Genomic DNA, 14582 nt, shown 5'->3' with positions numbered 1-14582 from the left:
TTTATATACACAGAGAACATGAAACAATGGGTGTTACCATACACACTGTAAGGAGAGTGATCACTTAAGATGAGCTAATGCCAGCAGGAGAGCGGGGGGGTGAGGGTGGGGGTGGGGGTGGGAGGGGGGCGGAGAAAACTTTTTGTAGTGATAATCAAGGTGGGCCATTTCCAGCAGTTGACAAGAAGTATTTTCCACTGAATGCATCCGATGAAGCGAGCTGTAGCTCACGAAAGCTTATGCTCAAATAAATTTGTTAGTCTCTAAGGTGCCACAAGTACTCCTTTTCTTTTTGCGGATACAGACTAACACGGCTGCTACTCTGAAACCTAAATGAGACTGAGATTTTGGAGAACAAGATAGAAGACAAGTTCCAGTATGAATCTGAGCCCTGGTTGTTTGCTTATAATGGAAAGTTCTAGATAACTTTAGCTATGGGTATAGTTCCTGATCAGCTTTATAGGAAAATGTAGGTGTAGCCACTGAGTCAGTGGATTATGCTGCCACTTTGTGCTAGCTGTAAGCAGTGGCACAACTCAAGTTATGGTTTCCTGTGAGGTTCATCAGTCAGAAAAGCTCAGACTGCATCTCAGTACTTGAAAGGCTCAGCATTTTAATAAGATGCATCCCGGTGTACTGATTACACTACAGTCTCTTCTGTGCTCTAATTCTACTCTTATGATGTTATGCTTATAAGAAGCACATGGGATTTTTTTTCAGGGGAAAAGGCAATATGCTGCGTTTATTGAAGATACAACAATTAGCATATGCATTCAATCTCTCTCTCTCTCTCTCTCTCTCTCACACACACACACACACACACACACACACACACACACACATTCTCTCTCTCTCTCTCTCTCCCACCAGTCCTGAGTCTGGATTAATCTAGTGGCCAGCTAGGTTGATCACGGGTAGGTAGGAGCTGGGTTCTGTCAGTCATGACATGATACTCCGGGGAAGTCTTGACAGGACAAACCCAAAGTTTTATGGCAAGGCACCCTGTTTATATAGTGATTTTCCTTCATTGGGACCAATGAGTTTTGCACAGTCATGCTGTAATCAATTGTTGTTTGACAAGTGCTTGTTTTCCTAAATTGTCCTTCTCATCCTTTATCATGTTCTTTCATCAGGTCTCTCTGGGAGTGACCCCATGCTGGTTTTGATCACAGCTATCTTGTCCCCATTGATAGGTGCCTGTCTCATCTTTAGTGTTGTCAATCTGCCTTCTTCTGACATTTCAACAGGGGTGTGTTGTAATCTTCTGGCACCCTTCCATCTGTCCTCGGTTCCTCCCTAGAACATCTGGTTCGGTGATGGCCCTCACACTTATCTTTTAACACACACATTCCTCATTCACACACAAAACAGAATTGATTTACACAGAGCATTTGAACAGAAACATCAAGTTGAAAATAAAAAAACCACAATCATTACATTCTTTTACTTATTTTAAAATGCTAAACCTACAACAAAGTGGTGACCCTAAAAGGTCTGTTACTGCCTTGAAATCAGCCCAGACACAGATTCTGGCTGATGCCGCTCTACCAATGGCCCATTAGGCCATTCCTTTCTGTTATTCAAAAAGGGTGGCTGGCAGGATATGGTTAAATCATACATCAATACATTTAATGCATGCTACATTATACAAAATACAAACATAAAATCCTACTACTACATGTCCCCCTTTTGACCCCTCAAAAACAATTCTTGAGTGGGTCATATTTTATATAACTGAGAGGCAATTTGAGCTTGTGGTTGTAATTTAACAAACATTCTTTTTGTCCAGCAGCACATACAACACATTCCTAGCAAGCACACACAGGACAATATTAACACAACTAGTAACGGGTGAAACACAATAGACAATATGCCCTTAGAGGTCGGGGACCAGCCTGTAAAAACGTTGTACCAGTGATAGGCTGTCAGTTCATCAGGCCTTCTCATGTAGAGTTTGTTTTAAAGACAGCAAACATGTTAGAGCGAGACATTTTCTCAGGAGGTCACTAAACCTCAGTCTCATTGGGAAGAGTCCAGAAGACAGATGAGAGCTATCATGATAGGCACAGAATGTTAGAGGCCTGCTCCTCCTCCTGCACCACTAGTCCCTGCAGCCCCTTCACTCCTAACCCCTGCATCCCCCTCCTGCACCCACGTGGGGAAACTGACCTGGATGCACAAACTGAACTGGCATTGCTGCTCGCTCCCACCCCAAACTGCTGCCCCTAGGGGGCTGGGAGCGGGGAGCGAGGAGCAACATCAGGGCTCCCTGTATCCAGGTCACTGCCCCCGCCTGGGATGCTTAAGGAGAGGGCAAGCGATCAGCAGCTCCTGATGTCCCACAGCACAGCCCAGCTTGGGGAAAGTGATCTGGATGTAGGAAGCCCTGGTGTGTGTGTTGAGGAGACTGTGTGTGTGAGAGAGAGAGTGTGTGGGTAAAAACAGCTAACAAAAGCCAAAGCTGGCCAAAGCACCAGCCATGTGCCCCTCCCACAAAAAGGGAACCATCACACTATCTCATCCTTCACATTTCTCATATGAACTACCAGGGCTTGAATTAATTTTTTGTATGAAACTGGGACAAATTTAAAAACTGTTTACAACATGTCATAAATATAAAGGGAAGGGTAAACCCCTTTGAAATCCCTCCTGGCCAGGGGAAAGCTCCTCTCACCTGTAAAGGGTTAAGAAGCTAAAGGTAACCTCGCTGGCACCTGACCAAAATGACCAATGAGGAGACAAGATACTTTCAAAAGCTGGGAGGAGGGAGAGAAACAAAGGGTTTGTGTGTCTGTCTGTAGTCGTCTTGGCCGGGGACAGAACAGGAATGGAGTCTTAGAACTTTTAGTAAGTAATCTAGCTAGGTATGTGTTAGATTATGATTTCTTTAAATGGCTGAGAAAAGAATTGTGCTGAATAGAATAACTATTTCTGTCTGTGTATCTTTTTTGTAACTTAAGGTTTTGCCTAGAGGGGTTCTCTATGTTTTTGAATCTAATTACCCTGTAAGATATATACCATCCTGATTTTACAGGGGGGATTTCTTTATTTCTATTTACTTCTATTTTTTATTAAAAGTCTTCTTGTAAAACACTGAATGCTTTTTCATGGTTCTCAGATCCAAGGGTTTGGGTCTGTGGTCACCTATGCAAATTGGTGAGGCTTTTTATCCAACATTTCCCAGGAAAGGGGGAGTGCAAGTGTTGGGAGGATTGTTCATTGTTCTTAAGATCCAAGGGTCTGGGTCTGTAGTCACCTAGGCAAATTGGTGAGGCTTTTTACCAAACCTTGTCCAGGAAGTGGGGTGCAAGGTTTTGGGAAGTATTTTGGGGGGAAGGACGCGTCCAAACAGCTCTTCCCCAGTAACCAGTATTAGTTTGGTGGTGGTAGCGGCCATTCCAAGGATAACGGGGGTAATATTTGTTACCTTGGGGAAGTTTTGACCTAAGCTGGTAAAGATAAGCTTAGGAGGTTTTTCATGCAGGTCCCCACATCTGTACCCTAGAGTTCAGAGTGGGGGAGGAACCTTGACATGGTGGCAGCGGTGGGATTAACCTGAAATCATTTTGAGATCCAGTTGAGATTTTTTGAACTAGAAATACAGATTTTAAAAAGGAATTTTTAGGAAGTCCAGAAGGCAGCTTTGAAACTGAAAGCAGCTTGGTTTCTCTCTGCTTTGTGGCCAAGCAGAGACAAAAGGGGATTATCTTGTGAATTGCAGGTTTTCTTGCCTGGAGGCAGGGTACTTAACTCCTGCAGGGAAATTCACAGTCTTCCAACCCAGAGGTTTTTTTTTTTCTTTTCTTCCTAAAAGTAAATAGGGGGTGTGTGCTCTACCCATTTGCCTGGAGACAAAAGTGGCAGGGTTTTTTTTTAGGATTTTGATTTTTTTTTTTTTTGTTTTACAAGGAGCACAGGTTTGAAAAGAAATTTTTTTTTTTTTCTTTGGGCTGGGTAAGCAGTTTTCCAAGTAGTTGGAGGTTTTTTGCTTTAATTTGGGCCCAGAGCAGAGACAAGGGAATTGTCTTTTTCTGTAGGCTGACAATCACTATCAGAGAATAGGTACTCTATTCCAGCACAGCAAAAGTTTACAGCCAAGTTTTGTTTGTTTATTTCTAAACCTCGGGTGTAAAGTTAGTTAAAGACAGAGAGGTTAGAATGGCCAAATCCTCAGCTCGACTACAGCTGGAATTAGCCAAATTTCAGGCTGAGGAAAAACAAAGGGAACATGAAAGACAGATAGAACTCATGCGGCTGGAGAAGGAGGTACAGGAGGCTGCCCACAAGAGGGAAATGGAGGCAAGGAAGCATGTGGAGGAGATGGAGAGGATAAAGGCCCAGCAGAATATACCAACAAACCCTAGCAATCCTTCTCCAGGTACCACTTCCCATCCCAGAAAGTTCCCCACCTACAAGGCAGGTGATGATACTGAGGCCGCCTTAGAAAACTTCGAAAGGGCCTGCCTTGGGTACAACATCTCTACTGACCAATACATGGTAGAGCTGAGGCCGCAGCTCAGTGGACCCTTAGCTGAGGTGGCAGCTGAAATGCCTAAAGAACACATGAACAAGTATGAACTGTTTAAATCCAAGGCGAGAGTCAGAATGGGGATAACACCCGAGCAGTCTCGTCGGAGGTTCAGAGCCCTAAGGTGGAAACCAGACATGTCATTTACCCGACATGCCTACCACATTGTAAAACATTGGGATGCCTGGATATCAGGAGCAAGTGTTGAATCTCCAGTAAATTTGCCCTTCCTAATGCAAATGGAACAATTCTTAGAGGGTGTTCCTGAGGAAATAGAAAGATACATCCTAGATGGGAAACCCAAAACTGTAATTGAGGCAGGAGAGATTGGAGCCAGATGGGTGGAGGTGGCAGAGAAGAAGAAAACTGGTCGCAGTTGGAGCGGAGACCAGAAGGGACCACCCCAGACCACACCCTATTACCAGGGGCCGCCCAAAGCCCCACCTACCTCCCAAAGAACCCTCCAGACCCCTTATCGTCCCACCACCCCGTTCTCCAGCAACCCTCCTCGCCCCGGTGACCCGTCAGCTGGATGATGTTTTAAATGTAACGAGCTGGGGCATGTAAAGGCCAACTGCCCCAAGAACCCCAACAGATTACAGTTCATTGCACCGGAATCACACCAGAGGTCCACAGGCCCAGATACCTCCCAGATACCCTTGGAGCGGAGGGAAACTGTGAGTGTGGGTGGGAAGAAGGTCACCGCGTGGAGGGACACCGGAGCACAAGTGTCAGCTATCCATGCTTCCTTAGTGGACCCCAATTTAATCAACCCAGAGATCCAAGTGACGATTCAACCCTTCAAGTCCAACTCTTTCAATTTGCCTACAGCCAAGTTGCCTGTCCAGTACAAGGGCTGGTCAGGAATGTGGACTTTTGCAGTCTATGATGATTATCCCATCCCCATGCTGTTGGGGGAAGACTTGGCCAATCATGTGAAGCAGGCCAAGAGGGTGGGAATGGTCACCCGCAACCAGGCTAAACAAGCCGTGAGGCCTAGCTCTGTTCCGGAAACTTCTATCAGGACCCAGTCAGAGGTGATGGACCTGGACCCCAGGCCAATGTCTGCAACAGCAGTAGTGGATCCAGTCCCAGAGACCCAGACGGAACCAGTCCCAGAACCGGAACCAGCCAAACAACCAACACCAGACCCCGTGCCAGCACTGAATCCAGTACTTGCAACCTCAACACCAGAGGGCCCCACCGAACCTGAACTGGCAGCAGCCGATAACCCTACACAAGAGGCTCAGCCGGAGCCTGAATCCCAACATAGTGCACCAGCGGAGAGCGGTTCACAGTCAACAGAAACAGCTCCATCCCCTATATCGCTTCCAGAGGGACCAAGCCTAGGTCCACAATCCCATGAGGAACTGATGTCTCCAGCATCAAGGGAACAGTTCCAGACCGAACAGGAAGCAGATGAAAGCCTCCAGAGAGCTTGGACGGCGGCACGGAGCAACCCACCGCCTCTCAGCTCTTCTAATCGATCCAGGTTTGTTGTAGAAAGAGGACTTTTATACAAGGAAACTCTTTCTGGGGGACACCAGGAAGACTGGCATCCTCAGAGACAGTTGGTAGTTCCAACTAAATACCGGGCCAAGCTCTTGAGCTTAGCCCATGATCACCCTAGTGGCCATGCTGGGGTGAACAGGACCAAAGACCGTTTGGGGGGGTCATTCCACTGGGAGGGAATGGGCAAGGATGTTTCTACCTATGTCCAGTCTTGTGAGGTGTGCCAAAGAGTGGGAAAACCCCAAGACCAGGTCAAAGCTCCTCTCCAGCCACTCCCCATCATTGAAGTTCCATTTCAGCGAGTAGCTGTGGATATTCTGGGTCCTTTTCCGAAAAAGACACCCAGAGGAAAGCAGTACATACTGACTTTCATGGATTTTGCCACCCGATGGCCGGAAGCAGTAGCTCTAAGCAACACCAGGGCTAAAAGTGTGTGCCAGGCACTAGCAGACATTTTTGCCAGGGTAGGTTGGCCCTCCGACATCCTCACAGATGCAGGGACTAATTTCCTGGCAGGAACTATGAAAAACCTTTGGGAAGCTCATGGGGTAAATCACTTGGTTGCCACTCCTTACCATCATCAAACAAATGGCATGGTGGAGAAGTTTAATGGAACTTTGGGGGCCATGATACGTAAATTCGTAAATGAGCACTCCAATGATTGGGACCTAGTATTGCAGCAGTTGCTCTTTGCCTACAGAGCTGTACCACATCCCAGTTTAGGGTTTTCCCCATTTGAACTTGTATATGGCCGTGAGGTTAAGGGGCCATTGCAGTTGGTAAAGCAGCAATGGGAGGGATTTACACCTTCTCCAGGAACTAACATTCTGGACTTTGTAACCAACCTACAAAACACCCTCCGAACCTCTTTAGCCCTTGCTAGAGAAAACTTACAGGATGCTCAAAAAGAGCAAAAAGCCTGGTATGATAAACATGCCAGAGAGCGTTCCTTCAAAGTAGGAGACCAGGTCATGGTCTTAAAGGCGCTCCAGGCCCATAAAATGGAAGCATCGTGGGAAGGGCCATTCGTGGTCCAGGAGCGCCTGGGAGCTGTTAATTATCTCATAGCATTCCCCACCTCCAACCGAAAGCCTAAGGTGTATCATATTAATTCTCTAAAGCCCTTTTATTCCAGAGAATTAAAGGTTTGTCAGTTTACAGCCCAGGGAGGAGACGACGCTGAGTGGCCTGAAGGTGTCTACTACGAAGGGAAATGTGCTGGTGGTGTGGAAGAGGTGAACCTCTCCATGACCCTTGGGCGTATGCAGCGACAGCAGATCCAGGAGCTGTGCACTAGCTACGCGCCAACGTTCTCAGCCACCCCAGGACTGACTGAACGGGCATACCACTCCATTGACACAGGTAATGCTCACCCAATTAGGGTCCAACCTTACCGGGTGTCTCCTCAAGCTAAAACTGCTATAGAACGGGAGATCCAGGATATGTTACAGATGGGTGTAATCCGCCCCTCTGAAAGTGCATGGGCATCTCCAGTGGTTCTAGTTCCCAAACCAGATGGGGAAATACGTTTTTGCGTGGACTACCGTAAGCTAAATGCTGTAACTCGCCCAGACAATTATCCAATGCCACGCACTGATGAACTATTAGAGAAACTGGGACGGGCCCAGTTCATCTCTACCTTGGACTTAACCAAGGGGTACTGGCAGGTACCGCTAGATGAATCTGCCAAGGAAAGGTCAGCCTTCATCACACATCTCGGGCTGTATGAATTTAATGTACTCCCTTTCGGGCTGCGAAATGCACCCGCCACTTTCCAAAGACTTGTAGATGGTCTCCTAGCGGGATTAGGAGAATATGCAGTTGCCTACCTTGACGATGTGGCCATATTTTCGGATTCCTGGGCAGACCACCTGGAACATCTACAAAAAGTCCTTGAGCGCATAAGGGAGGCAGGACTAACTGTTAAGGCTAAGAAGTGTCAAATAGGCCTAAACAGAGTGACTTACCTTGGACACCAGGTGGGTCAAGGAACTATCAGCCCCCTACAGGCCAAAGTGGATGCTATCCAAAAGTGGCCTGTCCCAAGGTCAAAGAAACAGGTTCAATCCTTCTTAGGCTTGGCCGGTTATTACAGACGATTTGTACCGCACTACAGCCAAATCGCTGCCCCACTGACAGACCTAACCAAAAAGAAACAGCCAAATGCTGTTCAGTGGACCGGAAAGTGTCAGAAGGCCTTTAACAAGCTTAAAGCGACACTCATGTCTGACCCTGTACTAAGGGCCCCAGACTTTGACAAACCGTTCCTAGTAACCACAGATGCATCCGAGCGTGGTGTGGGAGCAGTTTTAATGCAGAAAGGACCTGATCAAGAATTCCACCCTGTAGTGTTTCTCAGCAAAAAACTGTCTGAGAGGGAAAGCAACTGGTCAGTCACTGAAAAAGAATGTTATGCCATTGTCTACGCTCTGGAAAAGCTACGCCCATATGTTTGGGGACGGCGTTTCCACCTGCAAACCGACCATGCTGCACTAAAGTGGCTTCACACCGTCAAAGAAACTAACAGAAAACTTCTTCGGTGGAGTTTAGCTCTCCAAGATTTTGATTTCGACATCCAACACATCTCAGGAGCTTCTAATAAAGTAGCTGATGCACTCTCCCGTGAAAATTTCCCAGAATCAACTGGTTAAAATCGTCCTTGAGATGTGGAAAATATTGTTAGTCTTTATGTACTTGGTAGTATATTTAGAGATGCATGTGTCTTATTAACTCTGTTTTCCTAGAGCTCCAGGAAGAAATCCCAGCCAGTGTTTCACCCTAGCTGAGATTTGGGGGGCGTGTCATAAATATAAAGGGAAGGGTAAACCCCTTTGAAATCCCTCCTGGCCAGGGGAAAGCTCCTCTCACCTGTAAAGGGTTAAGAAGCTAAAGGTAACCTCGCTGGCACCTGACCAAAATGACCAATGAGGAGACAAGATACTTTGAAAAGCTGGGAGGAGGGAGAGAAACAAAGGGTTTGTGTGTCTGTCTGTAGTCGTCTTGGCCGGGGACAGAACAGGAATGGAGTCTTAGAACTTTTAGTAAGTAATCTAGCTAGGTATGTGTTAGATTATGATTTCTTTAAATGGCTGAGAAAAGAATTGTGCTGAATAGAATAACTATTTCTGTCTGTGTATCTTTTTTGTAACTTAAGGTTTTGCCTAGAGGGGTTCTCTATGTTTTTGAATCTAATTACCCTGTAAGATATATACCATCCTGATTTTACAGGGGGGATTTCTTTATTTCTATTTACTTCTATTTTTTATTAAAAGTCTTCTTGTAAAACACTGAATGCTTTTTCATGGTTCTCAGATCCAAGGGTTTGGGTCTGTGGTCACCTATGCAAATTGGTGAGGCTTTTTATCCAACATTTCCCAGGAAAGGGGGAGTGCAAGTGTTGGGAGGATTGTTCATTGTTCTTAAGATCCAAGGGTCTGGGTCTGTAGTCACCTAGGCAAATTGGTGAGGCTTTTTACCAAACCTTGTCCAGGAAGTGGGGTGCAAGGTTTTGGGAAGTATTTTGGGGGGAAGGACGCGTCCAAACAGCTCTTCCCCAGTAACCAGTATTAGTTTGGTGGTGGTAGCGGCCATTCCAAGGATAACGGGGGTAATATTTGTTACCTTGGGGAAGTTTTGACCTAAGCTGGTAAAGATAAGCTTAGGAGGTTTTTCATGCAGGTCCCCACATCTGTACCCTAGAGTTCAGAGTGGGGGAGGAACCTTGACACAACATTTTAAAAATAAAAAATATAAAAAACTTTAATACATTTTATATACAGTGTCATTATTTATACTAGTCTTTCTAGTCCTTCCCCCGCAGGCACAGAGAGACACAGAGACTAGAATCAGGACCAGCTGTGCCCCCCAAATGACCAGGTTAATCCTCCAAGTCGGATCCAACCCACATCCCTCCCTAGACCAAACTGGACCTGACCTGTATCCCTCCCCAGAGTGAACCCCATGAACTGGACCCAACACACATCCTTCCTTAGACCAGGAGTGCTGGTGGGGGGATGGGACAGGGGGAAATGCAGGAGGTCCACTCTCCCCCAAGGGTGCTGATGGGGGGATGGGGCAGGCCCAGGGGCACTGGGTCTCCCCCAGGGGTGCTGGTGGGAGGATGGGACAAAGGGACTCCAGTTGCTCCATGGGGCCTGTGCCGAGGGGGCTTACCTGGAGCAAGGAGCACCCACTGGTCAGGGTATGTATCCACTGGGTGCAGTGCCACCTCCTGCCCAGCATGGTCCGGGACCCGCCACGCTCCCCGGCCTCCGCATTCGAATAATGGTGGGGCCAGGGTGGGCGCGAGAAACTGCATGAGCAGCACCCTCCCACCAGCGCTGCCCCAGGCCCGGTAGGGGCCAGAGAGCCTAGGGAGGAGGTGGGGGCCGCGCGCTACCTGGGGAGCCCAGATGTCCGCAGCGCGCGGCAGCCAGAAGCCCCCGGGCCTGCCACCGAGCCTCCCCCTTCCACCAAGCCTCGCTCCACCAAGTGGCCGGCTTGCCGAGAGGAGCCGGGGGACGGGCTGGGCTGGGTGTAGAGGAACCAGCGCCTGCTGCAGCTCACGCGGGTGATTTAAAAGGGCCCGGAGCTCCCGGCTGCCACCATGGCGGTGGCGGCAGCAGGGGCCCCCTCACCCTTTTATATTGCCCAGGCTCCTGGGCATTTGCTGTCTTTGTCTCCCTGTTGGCGGGCCTGTTTGGGGGAGTGGGAACAGTTTCTGAATCATTTTAATGGAATGGCTTTCTGGAGGGAGGAATGGACGATAGAGGCAGGTTTAACGGTTCATTCAACTGCATCAGGAGCAATGGGTTTTGGGATGTCTTACCCAGGCAGGTGATTTGGCCCAGAATGGCCCTCAGCTTTGATACAAAGAGGTAAAGCTTATTGCATGCTTTGAATTCTTCCCCATTTTGGTAGCAATAACTCCCATCACTGTTTAGACACCTGAGGGGGAATGAGGCAAGTTCTCAACCAGATATGCAGAAGGCATATGCAGAAGGCAGCATGGGTAAAGACAGCATTCCTGGTCGTGGTTTTTGGAGCTTTTAGAATCAGCAAACTAGTGCCTGGGTCACCTCGGTGTACTTCAGGAAGGGCTTTGCAGTGGAGCGATTTACAGTGGGCCGGACAATCGGACATCTGGACCCACAGGCTCTCAGAAACAGCTCGGCGGGAGGGGGGTGGGAGCTGAGATGAGTCCACGCAGCAGGAAGGTGGTGAGGCAGGTATTTTCCCAGAAGGGGCATTGAGGATTTATATAGTGATGAGACCACATGGGGAGGGCAGCTTCTTTATTCATGGTGCCGGAAAGCCCTGCACAACACACCAGTTTGTTACTCTTTTAAGAAAGGGACTGACAAAGTGGAGGCTACCGGTGCATGAATTTTGTTCCCATTCATTCCAGATCGGGGCTGTACCAGCCAATGAGGACTCAGGGCTAGGGCAATTCAGGCAATTGGGCGATGGCATTCAAATGTATACAGGACGTATGTATGTGAGATCCTGGGTAGAGAATCAGAGCTAATTTTCCTTTGTGTCCAATTTCAGAACCGGGCAAATGGGCCAAGGGAGCAGTGGTGTGACTCTGGAGGTTCACAGTTGGTGCTATGTGGTGAGACCATCATGAACTGCCATGGACAGAAAGCCATGCTCTGAGACCAGCTGATGCCCCTTGTACACTTGTAGAAGGGTACTGGTGCAGAAGCACCTATTTATCCCCTGCCCGGTCAGCTCCAATCAAGGGAAGCAGATTGGGGCTGATGGAAGAGGCCTGATGCCGGTTTGAGGATTGGCAACACCTGCTGGCCTGACAAGCCAAGGGCTATAAAGGCTGGAAGGGAGCCAGAAGGCAGGGGGCCAGCAAGGGAGAAGTCACTCAGAGAGCTGAAGGCCAACACTGCCTGTACAGCTTGTACATAGATGGACACTGGTGGTGGGACAACCTTAAGTAAATAAAGAGACGGGTGTTGCACAATGCTGAAGCCTCCTTGAGCCTTACTGGGAAGAGCAAGTGGGCCCCAAGAAGAGAGGCGGGTTGTGAACCCTGTTACAATGCTCTTTCGTAATCTGGGAGTGGGTACCAGCTGCATTATTGTTCACCTTGGTAAAAATGGTGTAGGAACGCATAATGGGTTGAATTTATGATCAGAGTTAGGAGGGATTTGGGGCAGATCCAATAATTTTTCCTTGGGGTGACAATTATTTGGTCTGATGTTGCAGCCTGGGGTGTGACATGGGACTGGGAAGCCTCCATGGGTCAATATGATCAGGAGGTGTGAATAGGGAAATAGCTAAATTAATATTGTGATGTGGGGCCAGAAAGGGTTAAGCAACTAGCAGGGACCCAAATTCAACCTTTAGAGACATGTTAGAAAAGTATGTAAATGGTAATTAGGGCTATTCCTTAGAAGTAGTTAACATAACCATGCTAAATGGACTAGAGCTTTGAAATGCAAACATGTATTGTTAGAGAATTAGAGGTAATACTCAGTGTATGTGTTTACTTATATCTTTCAGAGTAACAGCCCTGTTAGTCTGTATTCGCAAAAAGAAAAGGAGGACTTGTGGCACCTTAGAGATTAACCAATTTATTAGAGCATAAGCTTTCGTGAGCTACAGCTCACTTCCTCAGATGCATATCGTGGAAACTGCAGCAGGCTTTATATATACACAGAGAATATGAAACAATACCTATTCCCACCCCACTGTCCTGCTGGTAATAGCTTATCTAAAGTGATTTCCAGCACAAATCCAGGTTTTCTCACCCTCCACCCCCCCACACAAATTCACTCTCCTGCTGGTGATAGCCCATCCAAAGTGACAACTCTTTACACAATGTGCATGACAATCAAGCTGGGCTATTTCCTGCATAAATCCAGGTTCTCACATCCCCCCCACCCCCATACACACACAAACTCACTCTCCTGCTGGTAATAGCTCATCCAAACTGACCACTCTTCAAGTTAAAATCCAAGTTAAACCAGAACATCTGGGGGGGGGGGGGGTAGGAAAAAACAAGAGGAAACAGGCTACCTTGCATAATGACTTAGCCACTCCAAGTCTCTATTTAAGCCTAAATTAATAGTATCCAATTTGCAAATGAATTCCAATTCAGCAGTTTCTCGCTGGAGTCTGGATTTGAAGTTTTTTTGTTTTAAGATAGCGACCTTCATGTCTGTGATTGCGTGACCAGAGAGATTGAAGTGTTCTCCGACTGGTTTATGAATGTTATAATTCTTGACATCTGATTTGTGTCCATTTATTCTTTTACGTAGAGACTGTCCAGTTTGACCAATGTACATGGCAGAGGGGCATTGCTGGCACATGATGGCATATATCACATTGGTGGATGTGCAGGTGAACGAGCCTCTGATAGTGTGGCTGATGTTATTAGGCCCTGTGATGGTGTCCCCTGAATAGATATGTGGGCACAGTTGGCAACGGGCTTTGTTGCAAGGATAAGTTCCTGGGTTAGTGGTTCTGTTGTGTGGTATGTGGTTGTTGGTGAGTATTTGCTTCAGGTTGCGGGGCTGTCTGTAGGCAAGGACTGGCCTGTCTCCCAAGATTTGTGAGAGTGTTGGGTCATCCTTTAGGATAGGTTGTAGATCCTTAATAATGCGTTGGAGGGGTTTTAGTTGGGGGCTGAAGGTGACGGCTAGTGGCGTTCTGTTATTTTCTTTGTTAGGCCTGTCCTGTAGTAGGTAACTTCTGGGAACTCTTCTGGCTCTATCAATCTGTTTCTTTACTTCTGCAGGTGGGTATTGTAGTTGTAAGAAAGCTTGACAGAGATCTTGTAGGTGTTTGTCTCTGTCTGAGGGGTTGGAGCAAATGCGGTTGTATCGCAGAGCTTGGCTGTAGACGATGGATCGTGTGGTGTGGTCAGGGTGAAAGCTGGAGGCATGCAGGTAGGAATAGCGGTCAGTAGGTTTCCGGTATAGGGTGGTGTTTATGTGACCATTGTTTATTAGCACTGTAGTGTCCAGGAAGTGGATCTCTTGTGTGGACTGGACCAGGCTGAGGTTGGTGGTGGGATGGAAATTGTTGAAATCATGGTGGAATTCCTCAAGGGCTTCTTTTCCATGGGTCCAGATGATGAAGATGTCATCAATATAGCGCAAGTAGAGTAGGGGCTTTAGGGGACGAGAGCTGAGGAAGCGTTGTTCTAAATCAGCCATAAAAATGTTGGCATACTGTGGGGCCATGCGGGTACCCATAGCAGTGCCGCTGATCTGAAGGTATACATTGTCCCCAAATGTGAAGTAGTTATGGGTAAGGACAAAGTCACAAAGTTCAGCCACCAGGTTAGCCGTGACATTATCGGGGATAGTGTTCTTGACGGCTTGTAGTCCATCTTTGTGTGGAATGTTGGTGTAGAGGGCTTCTACATCCATAGTGGCCAGGATGGTGTTATCAGGAAGATCACCGATGGATTGTAGTTTCCTCAGGAAGTCAGTGGTGTCTCGAAGGTAGCTGGGAGTGCTGGTAGCGTAGGGCCTGAGGAGGGAGTCCACATAGCCAGACAATCCTGCTGTCAGGGTGC

The sequence above is a fragment of the Lepidochelys olivacea genome (assembly GCF_965140295.1).
Source record: "Lepidochelys olivacea isolate rLepOli2 genome assembly, chromosome: 3".
NCBI lineage: Eukaryota > Metazoa > Chordata > Testudines > Cheloniidae > Lepidochelys > Lepidochelys olivacea.
Note: the sequence above shows the minus strand (reverse complement) of the source record.